Here is a 26,378-nt window from a genome sequence, read left to right as displayed (position 1 = left end):
CAGCCAGTGTTCAAAAACAAACAAAAATTTCAACATCAAAGTCTCTGCAAGCTCAAGGAAATGCTTTTTACACAGGGCAAAATGACATTCAGATTTAAAACATGCTTCAGCCCTAATAACTTAAGGTGTCATGAGCATATGCAAGGAATACCAAACAAATAAACATATTTTCTTATCTTTCAATCATTCCTCTAATAATATAATGTCTCACACACGTGAGGAGCAAGATGTTTAGGCAGCGGCCGCCAGAGTTAATGACATCAGGTACTGATGAAACATCTCAGCATGCCCCAAAGTTATGCAAAATAAAGAACTACTGATTTGAATTGCATCCAACTCTGCAACTCTCTATCTTCAGGGCAATCCAAGAGTAGATTTGTTTGAATGTTTTTCATTAAATGCCATCGTGCCATACTAGATAAGAGATTCCATTTGGACTAGCAGCCACTTCCAATTTTCACCCCAAAATAAAGGAGGGTTTATCAATTCCAATCAGTCTTATCCAGAATTAGTTGTCAAGTTTCAATAGCTGGCATGGATCTGACAACATAAATTCAGCACCAGTGTCAAATGACTAATACAACCTTGTAGAAGAGGCCTGAATGTATAGTCCTGCCGGGATTGACCAACTGCATTTAAAATATCAGCACTTTTATGTTATAATGGCTTCTATTAACAACAGTTGGCTGACATTAGATATATCCAGGCTCAGCATCAATTAAAAAGTTGCTTATCTGTTTGAAAATGTGAAAAGCAGGTATGGGCTCTCACACAGGCAGAGCAATACAAATGAAATAATTGCTGTGGTGTCCTGGGACTGCATCACTTTGACTAATAGATGCTGCTACTTTTCTGTCTTCTTTAAGACAAGACCATACATATAGATGTGTGTCCCCGTCATGCTGCGCTGCATTTCTTAACAATCATCTTTCATTTTCAAAACAGCATCATTTAGAGGCCCTGTGGAAAGCCAGGTGTCCGTTACAGCAGGTATCACTCAAGCAAAATGCAATCAAATAATTGCCCCGTGCACTTCACAGCACAGGCAGCCACGAGAGGTATTCTGCACCATTCTCCCTATGGGAAACTGAGGCACCGCTACATTTGAGGCATTGCCCAAGGTCACAAAACCAGCCACTCATATCTCCTGAATCCAGGGTCATAAAGCTACACTAGTAGTAAATGCTGACATCCAAGAGACCTCATTAAACTCATTAAGGACTCATAAATGAGCTGAAATAAGTGCCAACCAGTTTAAATGTTAAATAGGTCATTGCTACCTCTGATCAAAATGCTTTATTCTTCATTGTATCTGAGAGTGATTTAAGTGAGAGACACAGACATATTCCTAGGAGCTGGAACATGAGGTTCCCTGCCCAACTGCTCCACTCGCTCCCCATCTTTATGCCCCACTGGCTGCGGGCCCAGCCTTGGCAAAGTTTGGGGCAGCACTTCAGCTTGGTGGCATTGAGAAGGGTGTGGGAAATCTGCTCTCTCCCCACCTGCTCCCCAAAGCTAACCTGCAGCCTTCCAGCATGGCCACACTGCCCAGGCTGGGCATACTGGGAGGAAATCCCACAACAAAAAAAATGACAACCCAAACCCCCAAAATGCCTCACCATGGTCAAACCTTTTAACCACTCAGCTACCCTGCAGAAGGGGGAACTTCTCTTCAGCTGTCTTCTAAAGGGGAAAAAGTAGCCCAAGTCAATTTGTCAAAGGAAAGGTGCTCTGAGGAGAGAGTATAGGGCATGATCTTGAAGAGATGGAGACCCTTCCTTGCAGCTATCAGTAGAGTCTGAAAGGCAAAGTTAAGGAAAAGATTTATTTCCCCTACAGCTCCTATTTCAGTAAGCCATTAAGAATGCAGACATGTTTCTTTTCAGGAGGCAGTCAGGTTTTGGTTCCCACCGTCAGCTCTCCATAAGCAACACCAAGGAAGCCTGGATGCCTGACAGACATTTCTGGGTTCAACTCCAGAGGCCTTAGAGATGTCCACACTGCTTTCTTATCCATCATCAACTCCAGAGCAGTCAATGGAGTTAATAGCATTAAGGACCTGACACCTCCACCACTTACCAGGGTCTCTGGCAATTCTTCAGGCCAGTTAACTGCAAATAAAACCCTGTCTGAGCAAGCTGGGACAGACTGTCCAAAAATAGCAGACAACCACTAGCCTCAGTTGCACCATTGCCTGTGTGAGGAGCTTAGTTTCTGGTTGTCTGGTCAGATCTCTCACTGCTCCCTTCATCATACATATCTCTCATTCATTAATATAACAACAAGCTCCCAGTAATAGGATCTTGCCACGAGAAGATGATTTCTTGCTCTCAAAAATAAACATCTCTGTTTCACCTTCACATTGTTTTTATAATACAGTAGGAGATCTTCATCCTGTCAGGTTTTATTTTCATCCCACTGACATTATTTCTTAATTAAAAAAAAAAAAAAGGAAGAAGAAGATAAATAGAGGGATTCAGCCAGGTGCTATGGCTGATAGGAGGCATAGCTCCTCAGGAAAAGAGAGTCAAGGCAGAGAAGAAGGGAACATGCCTGGCAGTCATTTCGTGCAGCCAGCCTCCAGCAGCGGTGGGTGGCCATAACTGGCTCTCCCCTTCGTTTGTTCTGCAGTTTTGCAGCATCTTCCAGCTGTCATTTCCTTTTCTTTATTATTGTATTTATTTTTTAATGATTCTCCACTGAGGAGCTTCAGCTAAGAGAAGAAAGAACCAGCAGCAGCAAAGCATCATCTCCCTCTCCCCAGGCACAGGGCAAGTGAGGATTTTGCACTTCGTACATCATTTATGGCTGGTGGATGTCAGGCTGCCACTGGAGTCCACCTCAGCTCAGGCAGCATCCTGCCACCTCAAACTGCACATGGCAGCCAGGATTCAGAACTTCACTGGGGAAAAAACCCCAACAACACAACTGTGGGGAGAAGTATTTCATAGAGAACCACCACTTTTGGAAGCTTCAAGCCACTGCAGAAATAGAACCTTTTTGTTCAGTGTGAATATTCTCTTTCAAACCAAACGGTCCAGCAGATGCCAAAATGTTCTGTGCATTAAAGGAGATATAAAATGCAAAATGCTCTGCTCCCCAAGAAACAGGTTATTTTTTGAATGTCTGTTTGAGCCATACCTCCCACCCCAGGGACCAATACAAGCATCGAAGAGTACAGCATCCTCCTTTCAAGAAGGAAGCGCTGCTCAGTTGGGGAGAGAGAGACCAGCGACAAAGCCGACCCAAGAAAAATAAAGGACGAAAGCAAAAAAGTTCTCTATTTACAGACTTTGCTCTGAAAGAGAGAGATTAATGAGCAGCTGAAGAATATGAATAGCACAGAGTGACATTAACTGGGTTGTTAATTTGAATAAAAGAAGGAGGTTCTCTGGTTTCTGGGAGACAGGGTTTGGGGCATAGATGCCTGGGTGCTCACGACAGGAGGCAGAGGAACAGTCGACTGCAAGTCTCATTTTCTTTGAGTTGGCTGAGCTGCTTCACTAGGGAACCAGATCGAAGAGGCACTCCAGGAAGAGATAAATGTGCCAAATGAAGAGTGTTTAGGAAAAAGAATCTGTTCAGGGACAAGAAGGTAAGGAAAGGAAAAAAAGCCTGTCCAGGAAACAACAAAGTTTGTGAAGCTGGCGCTTGTTTTGCATTAATTCAGGCCACAGAAATGTTTGATCCTCTATATAATCTTAAAGCCTTGAAACAATCTGTCCTGCAAGGCAAATCTACTAAATAATGCAGCATTCCCAGTGGAACAGAAACAGCCTTCCACCTGCAGAGGAATTTTTAAAGCACCGCATCAGAGCTCTGAGCTTTTAATTGTATCTTGCTAAACTTAACAACAGGCCTATTGTTTTCTCTCAATAGGTTAAGCAAAAAGCCACCATGATTTCAGAGCATTGAAAGTGAAAGCAGAATAACAAGACAAGATCAGATGCAGCAGTGTTTTCAAATTGCATAACTCAAGCATCCTGCTGTGTAGGGACGATCTCGCCCTTGGATGCTGGTCACACAGGATCTTAGACCCAGCAGGGCTGCTTAGCTTTATAGCTGAAAATCGAGATCAGTGGCTGTGGGAAAGACACTGCTGGTTAAAGCTGGCTTGGGAAGAGCTGTGTCTCCAGCCTGTGCCCCTAAAGGAAGGTGCCCATCCCTCCAGTCTGAGCCTCACAGCCGAAACTGCTCTTGGATGGCCACCACAATTTGAGCCAGTCCCTCAGGACTGTGAGTCACAGTATTTCTGTATTTCAGTATTTCTGACTCCCAGGATCCAGAGGGCCCAAGGGATGATTCAGTGCCACCTTCCTCCCTGAACTGCATACAAGAGATGGAGCACAGAAAGAACATTTTTTAATGAGCCAGTAATAAACTGGCCACAATCACAAGAGCAGCAAAGGCAGCTTTATTTGAGATTATCTATACATATATCTGTAGAGAAATCCTTAATAAGATCAATACCCTTACTGAGCACATTTTCCTCAGTGTGTGCTTAGTCTTTCCAGTAAAATGAATCATACAAAGCATATTGAGTAAAGCACTGACTTCCACTCAGTAGATATTTTGGATATTTGGTACCCCTTCCTACATCTTCCTCCTTCCTGCTGGGTCAGGCTACAGCATCTCTCTTCATTCCCACATCAGAGTCCCCCAACAAGGGTCACCTCCTCTGTAAGGAAATGTACATTTACATTTTGTCACCCTCCAGCTTACATGAAATGGCACCATAAATGTAGCTGGCACAAGGCAATCTGTCATGAAACGTTCACATGTTTGCCTTGCTCCATTTTGCCTGCAGAGGTGATCAAATGCAAACTAAACTTCTTTCAGGAAATCTCTCCCTTCCTAGGAACAGTGCTCCCTTTTCCCTCTAGATTTGACCTAGGAAGTATCTGAGGTGTTTGTTTATATAATTTTGCTCCTGTCAGGAGAGGCCAGCCTGCCTCTGCTGCCAGAGCTGCTGTCTGCCTGCCAGTCTCACTTCTCTTCTGCAGACACTTCATCCCATTGGAATCAATAGGTAAAGAATCAATAAAATGCAGACACTGCACTTTACCCTGGCTGCTTCAGCCTGCCTTGCTCCTACCCTGGAAATGCTGCAGCTCTCCCTCCACAGCCAACCTAAAGCAGTTCAAGGGATGAGGAAAGAAAGGTCCTGTGAGACCAATGGGCAGGAAAAGCAGGAAGGCTTTGCTCAGCTCCCAGCTGGTGGCAACAGCCACACAGGTATCTCTTTTTTTCTGGTGGTACTCCACAGCTTCAGGAACCAGCAGCACCCTGCCATAGCCTCACAAGGAGCAGCCTTTACCAGGCACCATGCAGGGCAGCCTTGGTGTACCTTCAGAAACACAAAGCCTGGAAACTGCCTCTCTCAGCAGCCTTCAACCACTGTCCAAGCCAGATGGTTTTAACCAGTCATCTTTTCACTGCTGCCATGAGGCCACAAGCCATACTCATTCATCACTACGTTTTTAACCCCAGCTCCTTCCTTAGTCTCTTTTTGACAGACTGCTGCTATAAACAGCTTCACCTTCTGCAATTTCCAGACCCCACAAATCACTACTGGCAGAGCAGGAGCTCAGTAAAACAACCCAGTTGTACAGTTCCCTTCCTAAACTGGCCATCAACCGTACAGACATCTAAATAAGACAATCTTTCTGTTTGGGATTTCCAGAGAAGTTGTCACCCACATCTTGCCCCAGGCACACAGAGGGTGAGGGATCATGGCAGCAAGCCAGTTCAGGGCTGTGGGAAGCATTTTGTGCCACAAGGCTTATCAATTTGAATGTTCCTATTATTCCAGTACTTGTTTTGCTTTAACTTATTCTGGTTTATTTCAAACAATACTATAATTTGTATGGGCATGATGCATTTCACTTCACTGAGAAGTTAGGGTCTCCAGAGACTCACACTAAAATCATACTGATATTGTCAGCAATGTAATTGCCACACAGTCTCCAGAGACTTCTATTGAAATTGCTTTCCTCTCCTAATCTCAAGTAGTAGGAACAACATCCCAGCAGAGACTCCAAAGACTTGCAATGGAGTCATGTTCCCATCATAAATGGTCTCATAATGATCCTCTTTAGACATTCTTTGAAACTGCCAAGAGATTGGTGCTGCACAGTATTTATTTTCCACGACGTTCTGAAGAGGACATTAATGTTCTCTCCCTTGAATCCTGAAGCTCACATCCTATTAAAAAATTTTATGAGAAGTAACTACTGCTTCACTGCAGTCCCCCACAGAGCCTTCAGTATATATATTATTATTTCACAAGCTTCACTACTGAGTTGCAACAAAATTAGCAAACACGCTCTTTACCCAATAGACTAGAGGCAACCCCAAGGATCTGTCTTGCTCCATGAAGTCATGATGAGCACAGGGGAGAAGAGAAACATATTCTTTCACCCAGAAAACAAGACTGTCTCCTTGGGAGCCACGTTGGCCCATGCACAACAATCCACACAAAAGGGTTAGCACAGTTGGTGATAAAAGGTGCTGGCTTTGTACAGGAGGCTGTAAAGATGATTTTCCTCCTTGTTTTCCTTGGTTATATATTATAGCCAGCAAACCAAGTTCACTTGAAGCAGTGACATGCTGAGAATGGAGATTTAAACCCACCTGCATGAAGGAGGAAGCTTAAACTGCAGGATGGAGGACAGACCCTAAATCTGGTCCACTTCTCTATCTTTGACGTCTTTTCAACTGAGATAATCAAAGTAATCAAAGTTTCTGGATTTCTGGAGAAAGTTCTTTCCCAACAGGCAAACTGAACATATGCTCAGGCTGCAGCACAAATCAGATCTTGCAAGAAGCTTTTGAAGTCCTTGGTCTCAATGGGGTTTGAGTAGGAGTATCAGCAAGGTTTTGAGTCCTCTGCTGGGGCATTTTGTACTTTAGTGAGAGTGAAAGAGATGTAGTTTATGGAGCAAGAAGCACCAGATGTGAGCAGAGGCTTAAAGGCCAGAACTCCTAGATTCCTCTCTTGTCGCTCCTGGTCCTAAGATTCACATGGTGCTAGCACTTGATGGCTTTAAGGAAGCAATCTTAGGTGCCCCAGACTCCCCACTAGCAAAAGGAAGATAATACTGCTTACCAGTTTCAAGGATAACCAAACTGCCACACACGACACAGAAGATTAAGCTTTAATTGCATAAAGAAGGAAACTAAGAATACAGAACAAATTATTCTACCTTCTGGGATAGCCAACTACTCCTGTGCAGCAGGAAGTGGAAGAAATCCCTTCAGTCAGTTCATACTCACCCCAGCTATTTCACTCTGGCAGTCATGTGTTGGCAATCTCACACAAATGTCATCTCTAGCCTTTGGCTGCATTTGCCACGATATTAGATGGCACAGAGGCATTACAGACTGAATCAAAGATTTCTCTGAGTCTAAAATAAAGACTGGTCAGCAACTTGTGAAAAAACAAAAAACCACCAGCATAAAAATCTACTACATAGATGTCACAGAAAAAAGACCTGTCTGGAGATGAGTAAGGGCAGGATTGCTTTCTTTTGCTTGCTATACAATGTAGGAAACTTTTGAATATGTAGCTGGGTGTAAATTACTGTTACTGTAATTACTGTTAATAACAATTATTCAAGCACTCGGAGAACTGAATCAAAGGTCTCATCTTGGGACCCCATCAGTACCTGATCTTTACCATGAAACTTCTGAGCCAGCCTACAAGGTGAATTAAATGAGTTCCAGCATACACACACATTCACTAAAGAATGAGTCCTGATCTGCTGCCATTTCACAGCACATTTTACTTCTATGGCTCAATAAGATCATAGAATTGTCAGGGTTGGAAGGGACCTCAAGGATCATCCAGTTCCAACCCCCCTGCCATGGGCAGGGACACCTCACACTAGATCAGGTTGCTCAGAGCCACATCCAGCCTGGTCTTAAAAACCTCCAAGGATGAGGCTTCCACCACCTCCCTGGGCAACCTGTTCCAGTGTCTCACCACCCTCATGGGGAAGAACATCTTCCTAACATCTATCTAAATCTCCCTTCCTCTATCTTGGATCCCTCTCCCCTAGTCCTATCACTGCCTGACACCTTAAAAAGTCCCTCCCCAGCTTTCTTGTAGCCCCCTTCAGATATTGGAAGGCCACAATAAGGTCTCCTCAGAGCCTTCTGCTGTTCAGCACAGTATGCCTGCATAATACCGGCTACTGCAAAATACACTCTGGCTTCCACTCATCCACTTTAGGGTAAAACTAATAGTAGCTACATCTAAAACACAACAGTCTTGCAAGTTTGGCACAAACCACTTTGAAATGCTAGATTATTGTCACGTAGTGGAACAGTTCATTGTTTTAGTTTTCATTCCCAGTCAAAACTGCATCTTTTCTACCCGTTAATGAACCCTGCCTAAAATAGACATTTATATTCAGACTGTTTACCTGATGCATAATGCTTGATGGGGGGGAGGGGGGGGAAATCAACTCTAAATGATATTGCTACAATTTTATTACAGATTTTGGTGCAAATAATAAAAAGCTTTCTACAGCTAATGAAACTGCCCAACAAAGCAAGTTTGTTAGTTACTAAAACCACATCCCTTTAAAAACAATCGAGAGATTAGAAAAGTATGGTTTTCACTAAAGAGCTGCTTGTACATTTCCTATGAATTGGCATGCACTACTTTCAGATTTTCTGCAGTTCTAAAACTATGGAAATAAGCATCAGGAATATTGGCTTTCAGGAGAAGTAATTTAGATCAGAATTTTTATATCTATGAGAACAAACAAAGACTTCAATTATTTCGTCCAGCAGGACAGACAGAACACCCCTCAGCAACATAAAAGATAGCTAAGTGTCTAGTGGCCAAACTACCCAGGTAGCAAACACTCTCCCTCTCAGACTTTAAGGTTTGAACTTGATTCTGGAACATTTCAAAGACAACATTAAAAACATAGTGGGAGGGCTCAAAAGAAAGTATTGTTCGCTTCCATGGGGGAAAGATCTCCACTGACAATTCACATTTGTAAATCATAGAATCATGGAATGGTCTGGGATGAAAGAGACCTCCAAAGGGCACCTAGTCCAACCCCCTCTGCATTCAGCAGGGACATCCTCAGCTAGATCAGGTTGCCCAGCACCCTGTTGAGCCTCACCTTGAATATCTCCAGGGATGTGGCCCCAACCTCTCCCCAGACAATCTGTCGCAGTGTTCCACCACCCTCATGGGAAAAGAACTTGTTTCTAACATCCAATCTAAATCTGCCCTTCTCTAGTTTGAAGCTATTGCCCTCTCCTGTGATCTGATACACTAAATTACAATAGTTCAGGTCTCAGATGGCCAGAGCTCAGTAAACAGAAACTAAAGCTCTAAACAGAAAACAAAGACCCTGTGAACAGAAGGAAACTGGGTAAGATCCTGACAGCAGATCTCACAACCCAGGAAAGGTGACCACACATTCATATCTGTCTGACCTGACCCTCTCCACATGATGATAAATAAGACTATGTCCATGTTAGTCAAACACTGATGGGTTTCAGAGCCCCCGAGTGTGGAATACATCAGGCTTCAGAGGCAAGTAGTTATTAAACAAGAAATAAATCCAGGTAATTTTGGGAGGGAAGGGGGAAATTAATCCTGCTCCTTGCAGGTGACTTTCTGGAGTCCTGACGCACCAGATTTTCTTATAATCACTTTCCTAAGGTAGGTTTTTAAGAGTGATGAATGTGCTGAGAGCAGCAAGGGCTGCCCAGTTCCATCCACAGCATGTGAAAGCAAAAGGGTAAGAGGTACCCTGAGCACAGGGCTGAAAGAAAACAAATACTCATGTACCTCACCATGACGCCAAGGGCCACAAAAACTCTGTGACAGGTGGAAGTAACTCCTCCCAAAAAGGCATTCAACATCATCTGGAAAAGCACAAGCCGAGTCCCATTGTGCACCTCCCAGCAGACACAGCACTGACCTGCCCTCCTTGCTCACAATAAATGTCTGCTACTTCAAGGCTGAATTTGTCCAACTTTGAATTCCAGCCACTGGATTTCTTCATGCTTTTGCCAGACAGACCAAAGAGCTGCTACCCCTGATTTCCACCTGCCATTATCTTCCAGAGCATGCCTCCCTATCCTTATTCCAGCTACACATCAGCTGTTCCTCATCCTTACTTGGAGATCAATTACATGCACATACCTCGAATTTATACACAGCGTGCCCTGAAGATACCAGCAGCTTTGCACAGCCAAGGACTGCAAGTCCAGACATGACTTAAATGAGGCTGAAGGTGATTCTCAGGGCAAAATCCAGGGGACAGTTGCCACTGCTTCTAAAAGGTCAGGATTGATCTCACAAGTGAGAATTTCACCTTGTGTCTTGGCAAATCTGAAGCTCAGGTAATTATGTTCTGCCCTCTTAGAATTCCTTTGAAGATTCACTTGAAGAAGTTAACCTCCACATCCCTTCCTGACAGACCTGCAAAGACATGAAGCTACAAAAGGACTATCCCATAGCAGCAGCCCCTGAGCAACGCACAAAGGCTCTCTCCCTGGGCAGGTGATGGGGCGCTCTGGTCTCACAGGGAAGAAATGTTACCTTGGAGACAGAGCAACCTGCAGCAATGCACTTGAAAAGGAAATGGCAATAAAGTTAACAACAGATCTGTGAGCATTACAACAAATATGGAAAAGGCAAATGTAAGCTCTTTCCTTGGAAACACCAGCCTTAACACGTTCCCCTTGCCATTAACAAAGCAAAAGCCTACAGGTTGTTAGTATTAGCAGAGTAACCTTCAGAAATCTTCCCAAAGAAGAGGAGATTAGCAGCACTCACACACAGGCTGCTCAGCTGTAACACAGCAGCACCTTATGTACTCGTCTATGAAATTACAGCACTCGCTATGTACACAATCGATGCTTAAGTGCAGTTCTTTTTCAAGGGCAGTAAAACCTGAGAGTTGCACGACCAGTAAAGTAACAAATGCAGCGAAGTAAAAACATCCAGAGGATTCACATTGCTTTTTAAGAATTAGTGGTTTATAGTATAAATTTATTGATGCTCAGAACTGTTGTGAACTGATAAAGTATTTCTTTAAGTGCTGCATATTTTCATTTTAAACATATGTTCTCAGGGTAGTTAAAAAGTATCCTGCGAGGAAAGATACTTCCCAGTGCAAAAATCAATCACCTCATTTAATACTATCATCAAGGAATGTCTCTATTAATTATTATTAATCACACAGAGCAGATTATATTTTCATTTTCATAAATGCTACGCTTCTTTGCTGGACTGCTACTGAAAAGTTCAAGCAGGAAATGGGATGGCTTTAAGCAGGCCAAGAATCAAAAAGTTGAAACACCACAGATTTTTACTTTATTCTGGGTGTTAAATTGATCTGTAACAATATAAAGAAATCATTTCTAACTATGCTATGTTCATACCACCCCAAAACTGCATATTTGGAGAAAGCTATTCTTGCAGCACGGCAAAACCTCCTGAATTCTTCTGCTGATTTTCTCACATACATCATTTGTCATAGCCTAAGTCTGGCATCAAATGCTAGTGGCAGATATGTCCTGGAGATGCCACTCTCTCCCTCTCCCCAGTGATGTAGTGACTAAACAGTTGGCTTATCATAAATACCTGTCTCATAGATGGTTAAAGGCTTATGAAGTTAATGCTATCCTAAAGAAAAATGAACCCTCTCTTGCCATGCTATGGTTCTGCAAAAATAAAAGCATTTTACTATTTAACATTTGTCACCTGGAAAAGTCCCCCACAGCTTATTTAAATTAAAAACAAGCAAGCAAACAAACAAACCACAAAACCAAAAAAAAAAACCAACAAAAACCATACAAAAGGCCCAATGAAAATTTCCTCCATTTCAACATTTTGGTTCCCACAGCTCCCTGAAGGTGTTCCACCCATGCAGGAGTAAAATGTCCCCTATGGCAGGAGAACAGCCCACTATCTATTTGGGAAGAGAGAGTTCAGGCATGTTTGAAGCTGCAGCAAAATCAGATCCAAATGAAATGCTACCTTGGACAGAGCCCCCATACACGATTCTGAGCTGCTGCTCTACCAGAGCATTCTGGTCTGAGAGTAGGAATCTCAAATTCACAGGGAGAGATGGGAATGACTTCTGGCATTTTTCCCCTTTCCTCACCCCATCTGCAGGAGGGGGAAAAAAAAAGGCAAGCTGCTATGAGAGTGAATTCTACTTTCTGTAGCCAGGATTCATATTTCTCTCTGGAGCTTGATTCAATGGGAAGTATCTTGAAGCGAGAAGCCTCTAGTGTACAAGCATTTTAAAAGATGTGCTCTGTGCCTTTATATTTAGGTTTTTTATTGCTGCCTTAGAAGAAACTCCTGCCAAGATATCAGACTTTTTAAGAAAAGGCTGTAGCTTCCCTTAGTAACTCTCACTTCAGTGACATCTTCTGTTCTCACAATCAACTTTATCCTCCCAAAGCAGAAAAGATAAAAAGAGCATGTAAGACATTCCTTAAATAACAACGTTCATAAGGACTCACGGTGCAAGCCCCCTAGGGCAAAACCCAGGTGGCACAGGCAGAAGTCATACATTTTGGGCATCACATCCGTTGCAGGGCCAGGGAGAAAAGCAATTCACCTGAGGGACAGGCTAGTGGTGCAGAATGCACCACATCCACAGCGTGAACATGCACCATCCTACTCCTTGCTGTACCTTCAGACACAGCCCTCAGGAGATGATCTAGAGAGGTATCAGCATCACTCCTGATCCACACCTCAGACCCAATCCATTACAACCCAATTCTTCCCACATCTCCACCGCTGTTCACCTTCCCCCGCTGCAATCCAGCCTTGTCTTCTTTATGCAACAAGGAGCAGAATCCTATCTTCTCACCCTGCACTAAGTCCCATCCTTCACCCTTACTGCTGTGTAAGTAATGGTCAATATTAATAATAAATCCACCAGAGGTGAGGATGCCACTGCTAATGAGCCATACCTACAACCAGAACCCTGGAAAAATAAACTTACAATCCCCGCAGCCATTCTTACACGACTGAGCCACCTTCCCGGATAGCAAATAAAGATCAAAAGCACTCCGTTCCGCGGGGGTATGCACCAGGAGAAATAAATATGTTGCCACTGGAGAAACTCTGCTCCTTATTGAATACTGGAGCACTATTAGGCACATTTCTAGCATCCATGATAAATATAGTGCTCCTAAATTTAAAAGACCCATTTAAAATATTCCTAGACACAGTGACCATTTAACAAGTTTATACTGAATAGCGTAAAAGAAAACAGAACAATTTGGTTTTCAAACAGCCAGCACTGATACTATTGACATTTAGCTCCCCCCCAGCCTTAACCTTATCTTCTTTGTCCTTGTCTCTCCCATTATTCTTCCTTTCTTTGTTTACTTGCTCTTACTTTTCTCGTCCTGTCATTTACACAGTAACATTATTTTAACAAGTACATTTGAACAGGAACTACACCAATTACTACATCATCCATTTTTTTGCTCAGCCTTTATAAAGAAAGGCTGAGGAAGGAAAGGGAAAGATTAAACCCAGTGCAATAGTTTGGAGCTCTTTGCAAAGTGCCACTGCATCTCAAGTGAAGCCTGCTCCGCAGTGAACGTGCAAAATATATTCAGTGCCGTACAAGTAATGACATATCAATTAACTGTGTCACAAGGTCTAAAAATATGCAAATTACTGTACTTCAATTAGAAAAATCTACATCCTTGGAGAATATTGTAAATCAGGAAATTTGGGAGACATTAAGAGTAATCAGTGAAGGAAAGCATGCACTTTTCCCCGTATCCTATTTTTATACATACATAATGAAATAATTATAGCTACACTGTATTTATGCCTCTGCCAAAATATTAAAATCTTAAGATCTTTACAATGATAAATTTAATCCACGTTACGTTTGCAGACAACATTAATTATATGAAAAAGAAATCTATTATCATTCAATATAACTAAGTTGAAACTAATTTGGACATGTAAATTAGACATATGACTTTTCCATAGTGCCAGGATAGCAGAAAACAGAAATTCAGGAGAGATCCAGAGATTAATTAAAGAGGTTGCATATGGGGGGGGGGGAGGAGGAACCAAACCCAAGTATGTTTCGTTTGGTTCTATAACCAAAAATATGGATTGACCAAAAGAAAAGAAGAATTAATAGTATAGATGCATCTTAAGAAAGAAAAAAAAGAGTTTTATGTTTTAATAGCAGCTCTTCAATGATTATTTTTTCTGCTAGGAATCCCACACCACAGCCAAAGCCTATCAGGGCTGGGTGCACACCTGCAGATGCGTACGGCAGTGTCACTTTTCAAAGACCAGGTCATTCACCACCGTGGCAGCTTTTGTTTGAAAGTCAATTTGCATCTGTTTCAGGGATGCCATAAGAATGCATATAAGGAGCAGGCACACGACTTGGATCTGCAGTGGTTCCACTCTGTAGCCTTCAAAAGACTGTAGAGTCCAGCAAGAGACATTTCCCTATACTGCTCCAGAAGAGGAGGAAAGGGCTGTCCTTGCCTACTCTGGCATTCTGTTTGCTGGAGAGACTATTCAGAAGGACATTTGTTGTTTCCTCTTCACCAGAGAGTTTCTCCATCTCCTGAAAGTGCTGTTTATGACTATCAGGTGATCAGGACCCCCTGAGACACTCATTGTCATTTGGGACAATGCTCAGCGCTACCATGGCTGCGTCATCCCCCAGGCTCATTCACCAGATGGTGGGTGTTAAGAGAGCAGGCAGAGGTCCACACAGGAGATGGCTGGGTCATGCATGGAAGGTGCCATTACCCAAGCTTCTTTGCAGCCAAACATGTACAGGGAGTATACAAAGGCAGCCAAATTCACACAAGTATGAACTGTGGAGGTCCAATATTCCATCATTGTAAGTGCAATCTTTTAAGTGACAAATGTACTTGCATTTGTCTGAGGAATCAGGGGCACTCAGTGGCCTCTACGGCTGATCATAGGGAACCAGGAAGGATCAGCAGCATGAAAGACACAAAAACAGGACTGAGTCCTCCAAGTGGCTTTGACTTGGGAGCTGAGGTCACCAAACCCTAACAAAAGGTGCTCAGAGTTCTGCAGAAGGGGCTTTCCCTACCAGTTTGCAAGCATCAGAGAACTACAAAGCTCTAGAAGGCTCAAGGCCGTGTGAGTTTTTTCCTAGAGTTCTCTACAAGCTGCTTAGGACTCAGTCCTCCTCTTAATAAAGATGAAGCTTCCCAGATCACTTGAGGGAAAGCAGGAACCAGCCCCTCATGGTGCCCATCTTAAGCAGCTGCTATTGACCTATACACACTGCCATTATTAAACCAGCATCAAGAGTATCACACAGATGCATCTAACTGAGTTGGGCTCTTCCATTTAACAAACTCAGAGCTATACATGGATTTAAAAGATGTATGTAGGCCAGTTTTACTTAAGCAAAGGAGATTTCTGATAAACATGCAAATAGGAATTTAAACAGCAATTTAAAACCCACGAATTCAATTCTCATTACTTATGCAAACTATCATGGTCTTGTCATGCTTTATTTCTCTGCCTTATCATTTTATCTATGGTATTTCCCCCCGTCACTGCATTTTCTTTTTCCCCCGTCATCTACATTTTCTGGACGTGGCTTTAATGTCCTCACCCTCACATTCTAACCTCTCAGGTAACACAGGATTTGCAGCAGCGGGCAGGGAAACGGCATCCACGTGCAACTGAAGGCACCTCCTGCAATTTCTGCTACATAATTGCAGGGAACAGAAAACTCAAAAGATATTTATCGGACAAGCAGTTTATCATATGAACCTAAGGGCATTTATAGGCTACAAGCAGAAAACAGATAGAGAGATTTACAACTGCATTTATACGTCTTAAAACTTTAAAAAGCTCGGAGTTCTCCTTTCTAAGGCATAGCTACGTTTCCTTTTTAAGAAAACTTCCTTCATTTCACTCAATCTGTCTTAGATTTATTTGCCGTGTTTCTGTTTGTCAGTAGAGTTGAGGAAAAGACCAGAATATCCTTCCTCCCTGAACTGCAGGACAGCCACCAGATAAGGATCAGAACAAAGTCTAAAAAAAACCACCAAACCACCACCACCAACTACAAAAGAAAACCCAACCCTATCACGAGTTATGATTAACTCTATGTAAAAAGAAGAGGACAGACAAGGGGGGGGGGAAATACGAGGAAAAGAAAATCATTCCTGGAGCAGGGAGGGGGGGAAATGAATTTAAAAAAAAAAAAAAGAAAGCAAGAAAGAAAACCCAAGGATATGAAGGATTCAGACAGAAGTATGTGCTGCAAATATAGCATACATTTTATTACCACCTATATGCTGGTACATCCCAAGACCTTGCAATTTGGTTGCCTATTATTTGCCTTTAAACATTAGCAAAAGAGATCTAGCATTTTTTGAAAGGTAATTGTACTGTAATGCAGGTGGCAGTAAAACAATTATACAAGATAAGCCCTTGCAATGATCTTTACAAAGCAAACCAAAAGTAGTACTGAATCATAAAAGACCCAACGTGGAGAAGGCTGCATTGCAGCACTACCGCTCTGCTGCGAGTTCCCCTGCAAAAGTGGCAGAGCAATATTGCAAACAGCACAAGAAGCAGACACAGTGAAGGTTAAGCACTTCATAAGTTTAAAGGGTTCTTAATCCCAGACTAATCCCTTACAGTCTCTATTTGGTGTAGATCCCAAAATACTCCAAGTGCTACAGAAACGCTTGTTTGGTGATTATTTCTCCGCCCCCCCCCCCCCCCCCCCCCCCCCCCCAAATAAGAGTTCAACTTTTACACCCTCCTGCTATCCCCAAGCTCTGCTGGCACACTGTCATTTGAACAGGATTTTTCCTGCCTCCTTGAAGTTGTTCAGACACAGTGAATGCAACTGCTGAGGAATCATTAATTGCTATTAATAGACAGCTCTGGAGATGAGATGAACTATAACAAGTAGTTTGTTTGACTGTCACATCAACGCACTTGGTATTTTTATGACTTGTTAGTGACTCGGAGGAGATTTCAGATGGCCAAAGGTGCCTCATCAGCCCACGCTGATCGGGACTGCCAGCTGCAAACAGATCGCTCTTGTTTTAAACCCTGACCAGCCATCCAACAAATCAGGGCACTCACCAGCCACACATTGCAGCTAGAGCCTAGCATCAGACATGCAAGGAAAAGAGGGCACATGGGAGATAGGATCTGATCTTTGCTGTTTTCCAGTGCATAAAATAACAGCCTGTCATCTACCTTTTGCAGGTCATTTTTATCACGTTGCAGGCCAAAATGAAATTTGACCTCCATTTTCCAGCTAGCCCAGAGATGATAAATTTAATGCAGGCAGTGTAAATGAATGGAATGCTACTAGGGAAAAGTCGGACTGGTGAGAATTATTAGTGGTGAAGTTTTTGCCCCTGTATTTTTCATTCCATTTTTCCCCTCCAGTTTTTTGTCATCTTTTTTCCCTGTGTTTCTCTTCCTCTCTCCCCACGATCTAACCCCTTTTCCACCTGGAAAGATAACATTTACTGCAGCCATGCCCTGGTCACTGCAAGCACTTTTCTCCTTCTGGATAATTAAGAGTACAGGGCAGCAGGAGCCCAAGTCTGCAAACCCACCTGAAGGAGTCAGGAAGACTGCTTTTATGGAGCAAGAGAGGGACGGCCAGGGTAAAGCCAGCAGATGCTTATGCAAGGCTTTAGAGCACCACACTCATATTATTTCTGTATTCCTTAAGCATGAAAACAAAGGGCATCCAAAGTTATGCCCACTGATGATAATCTCATGAGCCCACACCTATCTTTCCCCACAAGCAGCATCAGGGCTTGGACTATAACCTCTTCAGAGCAATCTGCCTTGCATTACAGGTTAGTAGAGGAAAGGTCCTCGGCCAGAACCTTTGACTACAGCCACATCTGGAAAACAAAAGTGTCATCAGTTTGCAACAGATGGTTTTAAACCTTGACCAGCCTTCCAACAACAGCAGCTCCTCTTTGGCAGCAGAGAGCGAGCCTTTAGGCTGACAGTCTTCTTCCATTAATTGCCTTGATGAAGGAAAGAAATGAAGACTAATGGTGGACCTGGTGGGCCACTCCACCTGCACAGTCAGCTGTCCTAGAGAGTCTTACAGTTATCTTGGATCTCTCTCTCGATGCTATTTGAAAACAGTGACTTACTGCCAATGTAAATCTGATACTCCCTTGTTTAAGAAAATGTGGTTTTATTATTAAAGCAAGATGCCTCACTGGAGAAAATTTAGTACCACAGAGAACAGCAATGGATATATTTCATTACTATTATTGTATACAGGGTGCACTGGTTGTAAGAGGAACATCTGTGCTCCTAATTTTATTATAACATCCAGTATTTACGATATCCGGGGAGGCAAGCAGCAGGCTCCATGTGTGCATCCGAAAGACAGGGACAAGAATGGATACCTGACAAACTCCAGAAACCTAGCTGAAGCTCTGCACAGATCCACCTACTTCTCTTCACCAGAGAAGGAGTAGCTACACACAGCGAGGACACAGAAACCAAATGGAAACCACAGCTGAACTTACTGGGCTGGGGCTGTTGCATTTCCAATGGTCTCCCCCTCTGGAATTCAGTCTCAGTGAGGAGATGAGGTTGAGCACAAATACTAAAACTATCAGACTGCAATTCAAAGCTGGCAGTGGATCTTCTACATTACTAAGTGCTGAACAGTGGAATGGCCCCAGGAGTGTAATCCTGAATTAAACTACACGAATTCAAGTACCCATAAGCAAAAGATGTATAACTGAAGCAGAGGGAATTAGAACTAGTTCCTTCTCTTGAAGGAACCAGATGCTTTACAGACATATTGTAGTACCTCTCTACCACAGTGACAGATGCCTTAGTGATTCCTGTAATTGGTGATGATGATGGTGATAAAGGTATGCTACTGCTATCCCACTGGACTGACAAACATTATCTTTGAATCTCAGAATCTGAAAAAAAGAAGAGAGAGAAAGCTGGATACCACTTGTGTGACAAGCAAACACATCAAGGGAAAAGTCTGACCTGCCATCCATGGAGAAAGAATAACGTTTGTAAAAAATCCTTTCTTGCTACTGCAGAGAAATGAGGAGTTACTCCAGGAGGGAGGGGGAAAAATCCTGTAAATACTGGTTTAACAAGTCCTTGTGGTTGGCCTATTCCTCCAAGTGCTGTAGCAGCAATGTATCATAGAGCTGTTTACACACCTACTGATCTGGAGTCATTCCTCTCCTCTCACAGCCCAAAGGAGGGTCAGAAAATCTTACATTTGATGCAGAAGATAGAAAACTGTTTCCCATGAGTACACCTACTGCCCTCCATTTCTTTGCCAATGAATCCTTCAGACTGTGTTCTTCCCAGGCATGCTCCTGGCTCCCATCTAAAACTCCTCGTCCAAAGGATGCCCCAGGGCTGGGGCCAATAGAGATGAGGGGAATGGTCAGCCAGGCTCCTATCCAAATCCTTGCAGCACCTCCTTTTGCTGCTGTCAGAGGCACACTACCAGGCCAGGCAGCACACAAACCTGACATTGTAGAGCAGTTTTTGTGCTCCTAGGTAGAGTGCAAGCCTCCCCACAGAAACTGCCACTGGGTCTTCTAACCCAAACACTACACTGAGTAATATAATGCAGTCACATATTCCAGCCTGCCACCTGATTCTCAAAATATAATTGTTTGCTAGAGAGGTCTTGCACTGCAATCATTGAGATAAACTACCAGCCAAAGAAAAAATAGAGCCATATTAAAATGGAAGATAAACTAAGCAAGTGGAGTAAACCCTGCCTGAGTAAATGCAATAGGACTGCTGGAAAGAGGGAGGAGAACATCCAGGCAAGGACCAGGGCCAAGCCCTTGTCTGCTGTTGTGCTGACACCTCTGTGATGATGTCTGCTGGGTTAGGAGGGTGATTCTGACAGTGAGTGCTCCTTCCTTTGGAAATAAAAAGGGAAAGGACACTGTATGCTGGAAAAGAAAGGGGGAATCAAGAAATTAAAAGGCAATCTATAGGAAAGGAGACAAGTGAATCTGTAACGAAGCTGCATGGCTCCAGCTGTGCTGTGATCTTGCCTTTGCTGTCAGCAAAGGTCCCACAGTGCTGAGGGAGAAAGCAGGACAAGGTCCCCCTGAGGCACAGGAGGTCTCACCCTGCATCTACAAGGCAAACAATCCCTGACCAGCACAGCCAGCTCCTGCTGGTGCTGCTTCCTCTGCAGGGTAAGGGCAGGGGCTGCTGTAATAAGCTATCTTGTCAAAAAGCATGGTTTTGCCAGGACAAGCTATTTCCAGCAGTCCACCCAGGACTGCTTTGCTGTTGCAGTGTGTGGGTATAGCTGCATCAGCAGCCTGCTCCTAATGGAGACAGAGCTCCGAGGCTGCTTTCCACATGGAAAAGGGCAGAACAGAGGGCAGTCAGCTTGCTGCTTCACCTCCTCCTACTCCCAGACCCAGTAAGGCGAAGCCGCCAGCTTCCCAGCCAGCTTCTGATGGTCCTGGCAGAGAGAGGTCATACGAGAGAGGCCATATGGCTGTGCAGACAGAGATCAGGATTTCAGGCACTGTCTGACACACAGAGAGCAAGAAGTGTCTGTACAACACTGAATTAACCTGTGGAACTGGAGGGTGCAGGATACTGCTCAGGCAAAAGATAATGGGTAGGATGGAGAAGTGATGTGTTTCAGTGCAGAATCACAGAGGGCACACCAAACCTGAAGAGTTGCCTTGTGGCTGAACGGAAGAAAGAATTGCAAAGCAGATAGCCTTGACCATCACTGGTTAAAATCTGTCACTGGGGAAAGGAAGAGTCTGTTCCACCATTCCAATTTGCCTATATATTGAGATTATTTTTTTAATGCACTCTAGAGATGTGCTGTACCATAAGCTTTACTAATAGCAGCTCCACAGATCTAAAACACTGCATCTGGCAGGTGGAAGTACAGCATGCCCAACACTCTTTTCTGTGGAGCCTCACCCCTGTCATCTGCCTCATGCAGCTCTACAGTCCAAGAGCAACAAATCACATGAAGATAAGATTAGCCATGATCTCCATATTGTAAGACCCACCAGAAGTCTGCTATCATCACAGAACAGCTGGAACAATTTGTGGCTAAGCACTTCAGCAACGGACTACAGCCTTGCTTGTATCAGGGTTTTCCAAATAAAGAATAGATCAAAACCTCCTGACCCAGATATTAAAGACAAAAAAGTCATTCTGAACAGAGAGCTTGCAAATTTAGCTTCCTGCACCCGTGTCAGGAAGTAAATAGATACTTTATTCCATGTCCTTTAACTTCTGTTGTCTTTAAGGCGAGTTTTTCTCAGCAAGTGAGACAAGTCCATCTACAGAAAAAAAAATAAATGAGTATTTGGGGATAAAAAAGGAATGATGGACAGGCTGGCACTTCCCTTCTCATTTTTAGGATTCTTTCTGAAATTTCAGACAAAGCCAGCAGCACCCACGCAGACAGCAATACTTACAAACTTCAAGTGTGTCTGTTGTAACAAAACCCAGCCATTTTTTCACTTGACAGTATTTTGCAGCTAACAAAAGGCACCAGCTGAACCGCTGCAAAATGCTGCCCCGGCGGCAGGGCGCTGCTCCCTTTCTGGGTCCAAACAGCGTCACCCCAGAGCAGCCGTGGCACCGGGGCTGCTGCTTGCCTCCCAGACAGAGCCTCACTGGATGTTTGCTGGCTGGAAGTGGTGAGTGTTAAAAAAAGACTCACCAGGGTCAGGCAAAATCCCTGAGAAATCATGAGGTTGGAGAGAGAATGGAGCTAGGAAACCTTTACAAGTTTCAAATCGAGTAAGATCAAGCCTCGGAGAGACAGAGCAGGAAATAAGAGACTGATCCCGCTGGGGGCTAAGTGCCCTCTAAACCTAACAACTTCCAGAGGCTCAGCACCTTGCTGGAAGGGTGTCACTTCAGAAGATCAACCTCCTCAGCAGCATTTGTGGGTGCTACTATTCTTGGCTCTCTCATAGCTTCATGTTATAATTTTCTGCAAGTACATTAACCTTGCTGTGGCTGAATTCGCTCTCTGCGCTTTTCCCTCCCTCCTCCACAAAGAGCTTTCTGATCTTTGGAAAAGTCAATATGGGTTGTAAGAAGAGTTCTCCTTATAACTGCATGAAAAATGGAGGGCACGATTCTGCCCTCCTTCCTCATTCAAGCATTCCCAGAGATTTCAGTTGTGTGAGTAAATGCTACCGACCATGAATACAGGCTACAAGGTAGGACCTTTAGCGGGGGGTGAGGGGGAAGGGATACTAAATGTCAGCGTTAGAAATTCCTCACAGCTTAAAGAAGCCAGAAATATTTTTAAATGGAATTATGCATCGAGTAAAACAATTCTTAAAAATATCCAAAAGTCACATTTCCATTAGAATACTGCATCACACACACACACAAATCACTCTCTGCTAGGAAGAATGTTCTCCGGGCTACAAAATCAAGCCTCCGACATTAGGCAATGAAAGAATGATGGTTGCTGAGGCAAACTTAATTTGGGATCCTTTGCATATACATTATCAGACAGTCTAATTTTTGTAACTTTTTTTTTTTTTTAAGGGCAGTTCTCCTTCACAGCACAGGATGGATGGTGTTGAATTAATAAAGAAGCTATTCAATATTTTGTCTTATCATTGTTAAGGGTACGGCCTTACGGCTTGTTTCCTGCTAACTATTCAAACAGTGCTCTGAAGACAAAATTATTAATTTCCTTATGGGCTTTTCTCTTGCACTCATCACTAAAATAAGTGAGAGCTTCACAGGCACTTCACTAATCTTCACCAAATCCCTGCAAGTAGAGGGAACTACTATTCTGTTTCATGCAGAGAGAGCTTAGGGACAGATAAATTAAAGCCAAAAGTACCCACTAATTTAGGAAACCCTGCCTTAAGATGTCCAGGCCATGATTTTTCAGAGTCTTTAACATTATGCAGTGCTTTGTATCTTCAAAGCTGAGTCTCACTGGTTTCAGTTACAGCTATGCTCTTCTACAAAACAAGCCCTAGGGCTGAGGCTGGGCTTCCAGAAAAATGTAAAACATGCAATTAGCCATCATCTTTAAAAAGCCTGATTTAAGGGGCTTAGTGTCATGGAGAAATCTGTGAAAGAACAAGAGACAGAACCCAGTTTTAGGGGCCTGGTAGCTAACCATAAGGCTGGCCAGATCCTGCTATTCCTGCTGTTCACCACCAGCCTCTTCAACCTCCTCCAAGGGACAGTGCTATCCCGTTGACAATGAGCCCACCTACCATCAGCTGGCCTGCACAACTGGTGGGGTTTAAACCCCAGGGGAACATCATGGCATGATGGATACAAGACTGTTGAAATGTGTAAGGGGCAAAGTGTTACTGCACGAACAATCTCAGCTTCCCTACTTCTTAATAATTTAAGAGCTTATTGTTTTGGTGCAGATTTTTCATGCATTTTCCTTTCTTTTCCCCCCAAGAGCAGAACACACCACTTGCAGCTCTTCATGCAGGCACTATGGCTTATACCAAGCCCAAGCATAGACAGAGGTATTCAAACTTAAAAAGAGACCTATTAATATCTTTAGAGGACACATCTCAGTCTTTTTCTTCTTTTAAGATTCATGAACTGCTCAAAAATGGGGCTTGTTTTCATAAGCACAAAGAGAGCCTCCTTGACAAAAGGAGACTACCTCCTTGCCAGTTATCAAACCACTGCTCCAAAGCACGAGCTGTTCAAGAAGGCTGAAGTGTTTCTTAAAAAGAGCAGAACAGTATGCTTTGCAGCACTTCATTTTCAGAAAGTAGCTAACTTTATATGGTATTTGCAAGGAAAATCTACTGGAGAGGCTTTTGGTTGCCTTTTTTTGGGTTTTTTTGCTTGAATGGTTGCAGTTTTCAGCAGCAGAGAAGGGGACCCTTTAGAAGGACATGCTGCGTGGCCTTAAGAACAACCCACGGCGTCACCCCCTCACCCTACTTACAATAAATCAAATAACTTCTCATTTCAACCAAGAGAAGCAAAGCTGGGAAAGAAGCCAGAGATATACTTTGATGCATATTGAGGAAAGTGTATTCCAGGGTCAGGAGACCTTATTGGCCAAAGTCCTCTTTCTTACATTTTCCTGAAGATGCCCCAAAAGTCAGCAATGCTAATTCTGCTCATTTCACCTACAGATGCATGGTGGCAGGCAGCAACATTTGCTGTTTTGACCAAAGCAATTAACTAATGTTCTGGATCCTGCTGCAATTTCCCTTCAAAAATCTGCTGCTTAGGGAATCAGGTACAGCTCGAAGGCAATCCTGTTTTATCAAGGGTAGTGTACAAGATCCTCCCTAATAACAACGAACAAGAATGAAACATTTTCCTACTTCTATAGCCTGAGACTTTCCTTTGGGCTTTTGATCACACTAAAGAGTGTTTTGTTTCTGTGGGCTGGGGTTTTTTAAGCTTTCCCTTAGAACTGCATTTCAAATGCTGCTCCAGCTGCCCTGCCTTTCCAGCACTGTCTTTCACTGTGCCTGAAGTGTTTCTGCTCATGTCAAGTCCTGACTTGTGAGCCCACACACGTTCATGCTGGACCAGCTAAACAACACACAGCCATTGCAGCTTGCATGTGGCTGCAAAACAATAGGTACTTTAAGGAGGTTCCAACTCGGACTACACTAAAAGGAGCTTCTGAAAAATTTCTTTCCCTTGGCTGAAAAAAGGGGGGCACCATATCTGCCAGCTCCCTCCAGGTTTCCTCACAAGCCCTGGATAAAATAACACCAGACTAAGCCCTGTCCAGCCATACAGAACCCAAGCATTTCCAACCAGGCAATAAGCACCATGACTCACCCAAAATGTCACAAGTCTCTCATCTGATTCTCTGCCTGGAAGGTGCCCATGGTCTACATCCAAACACCTACCCAGATGATACAATGCTCTGTACATCATGTTTTAGAAACAGTTACACCAAAGAAATGCACTCCAAGAGGGGGGGGGGGGGGGAAGAACAAAATCTCTGTAGTAACTATTTGCAGTGCCCTTAAACAGTCTTGAAAAGGGGGCAAAGAAGGAGGGAAAGAAAAGGGGGCAAAGAAGGAGGGAAAGAAAAGGGGGCAAAGAAGGAGGGAAAGAAAAGGGGGCAAAGAAGGAGGGAAAGAAAAGGGGGCAAAGAAGGAGGGAAAGAAAAGGGGGGAAAGAAGGAGGGAAAGAAAAGGGGGGAAAGAAGGAGGGAAAGAAAAGGGGGGAAAGGAGGAGGGAAAGAAAAGGGGGGAAAGGAGGAGGGAAAGAAAAGGAGGAAAAAAGGAGGGAAATAAAAGGGGGGAAAGAAGGAGGGAAAGAAAAGGGGGGAAAGAATGAAAAAAGAGGAAATAAAGAAAGAGAGCAAAACGAGGAAAGGAAAAAACTTGGCTCTATTTAAGTATGTAGATGACAACTACAATAAATAAAGAAATACAACTGTGCCCTGAACAGGCTCCTTGCCATTTGGCTGCAATGAACTCTCTGGACACTGGCACTGCTCAGCTGGCCCTGGGCAGGAATCTCAACTTTGCTACAACCTCCAGCCCCTGTGCGTGTTGTTGCTACTTGCATAACTCCAATCTGCTTAAAACAAAAGCTGTCGAGGGGTAGAGGCACAGAAGGAACAGCAGTGACACTGTGGCCTTTTTCTTGATTGCTAGAAGCATAAAGAGGGCCACATCCTATCAGACAGTGGGATGAGGTAGGAGGTTAAGGAAAGAAGCAAGGGAGGGGGAGCCAGCGGGTGAGGGTGAGTGCACGAAACGGCAGTGGTGTGCTCCCGGCTTCCATAACTCAGTACCTCACAGGGAATTTGGGTTTGAACAGTTTAGTGAATAAAGAGTCCCTCTTCGTACAGAGTCAACCTCTGCTTCAGAGTATCTAGCGGGAGGGCGGAGAAAACACTGACACAGAGCCTAGAAACTTCCTTTTAGTGGGTTTAATACCAAGGAAATACAAAATACAGACGTGGAGTTATGTGACTGAACATAAAAAGCAGCAGCTCACTAAGCACTGTAGCTATCTAGAAAACACACATAAAAATTCAGAGAAGAACCGAATGTGAAGCAATAGCACAATTTACTTACAATCTGGAATATCAGCAGGATTTTAGTTTGTTGTTTGTGGGTTGCTGGGGTATATGGTACATTACAGTAGAGCATCAGCACTAATTCTACATGGCAGCTCCTCAGAATACCATCTGCTTCCCCGGTAACTGTTAATATAGTTGTAATTATCTACTTCTAAGCACTTTATTGGGAATATCATTTGCAAATTAATCAACTACAGACCGGTAAAACAAATGACATGCTTGTCTGAAAACAACAGCATTATTTCAAATTATTTTCCTAGGGGTTGGGAAATCACAGCCACAGCC

General features: G+C 43.5%; 1 protein-coding gene across 1 annotated transcript in view; it reads right to left on the bottom strand.

The window, feature by feature from the left end:
* Positions 1–26,378, bottom strand: part of PPARGC1A (PPARG coactivator 1 alpha) — a 341,886-nt gene that overhangs the window by 194,922 nt on the left and 120,586 nt on the right. The window lies entirely within an intron of this gene.

The sequence above is a fragment of the Dryobates pubescens genome, chromosome 23 (genome assembly GCF_014839835.1).
Source record: "Dryobates pubescens isolate bDryPub1 chromosome 23, bDryPub1.pri, whole genome shotgun sequence".
Classification (NCBI taxonomy): Eukaryota; Metazoa; Chordata; class Aves; order Piciformes; family Picidae; genus Dryobates; species Dryobates pubescens.
The sequence above is the reverse complement of the archived record's forward strand: the minus strand, read 5'-3'. Positions and strand labels throughout refer to the sequence as shown.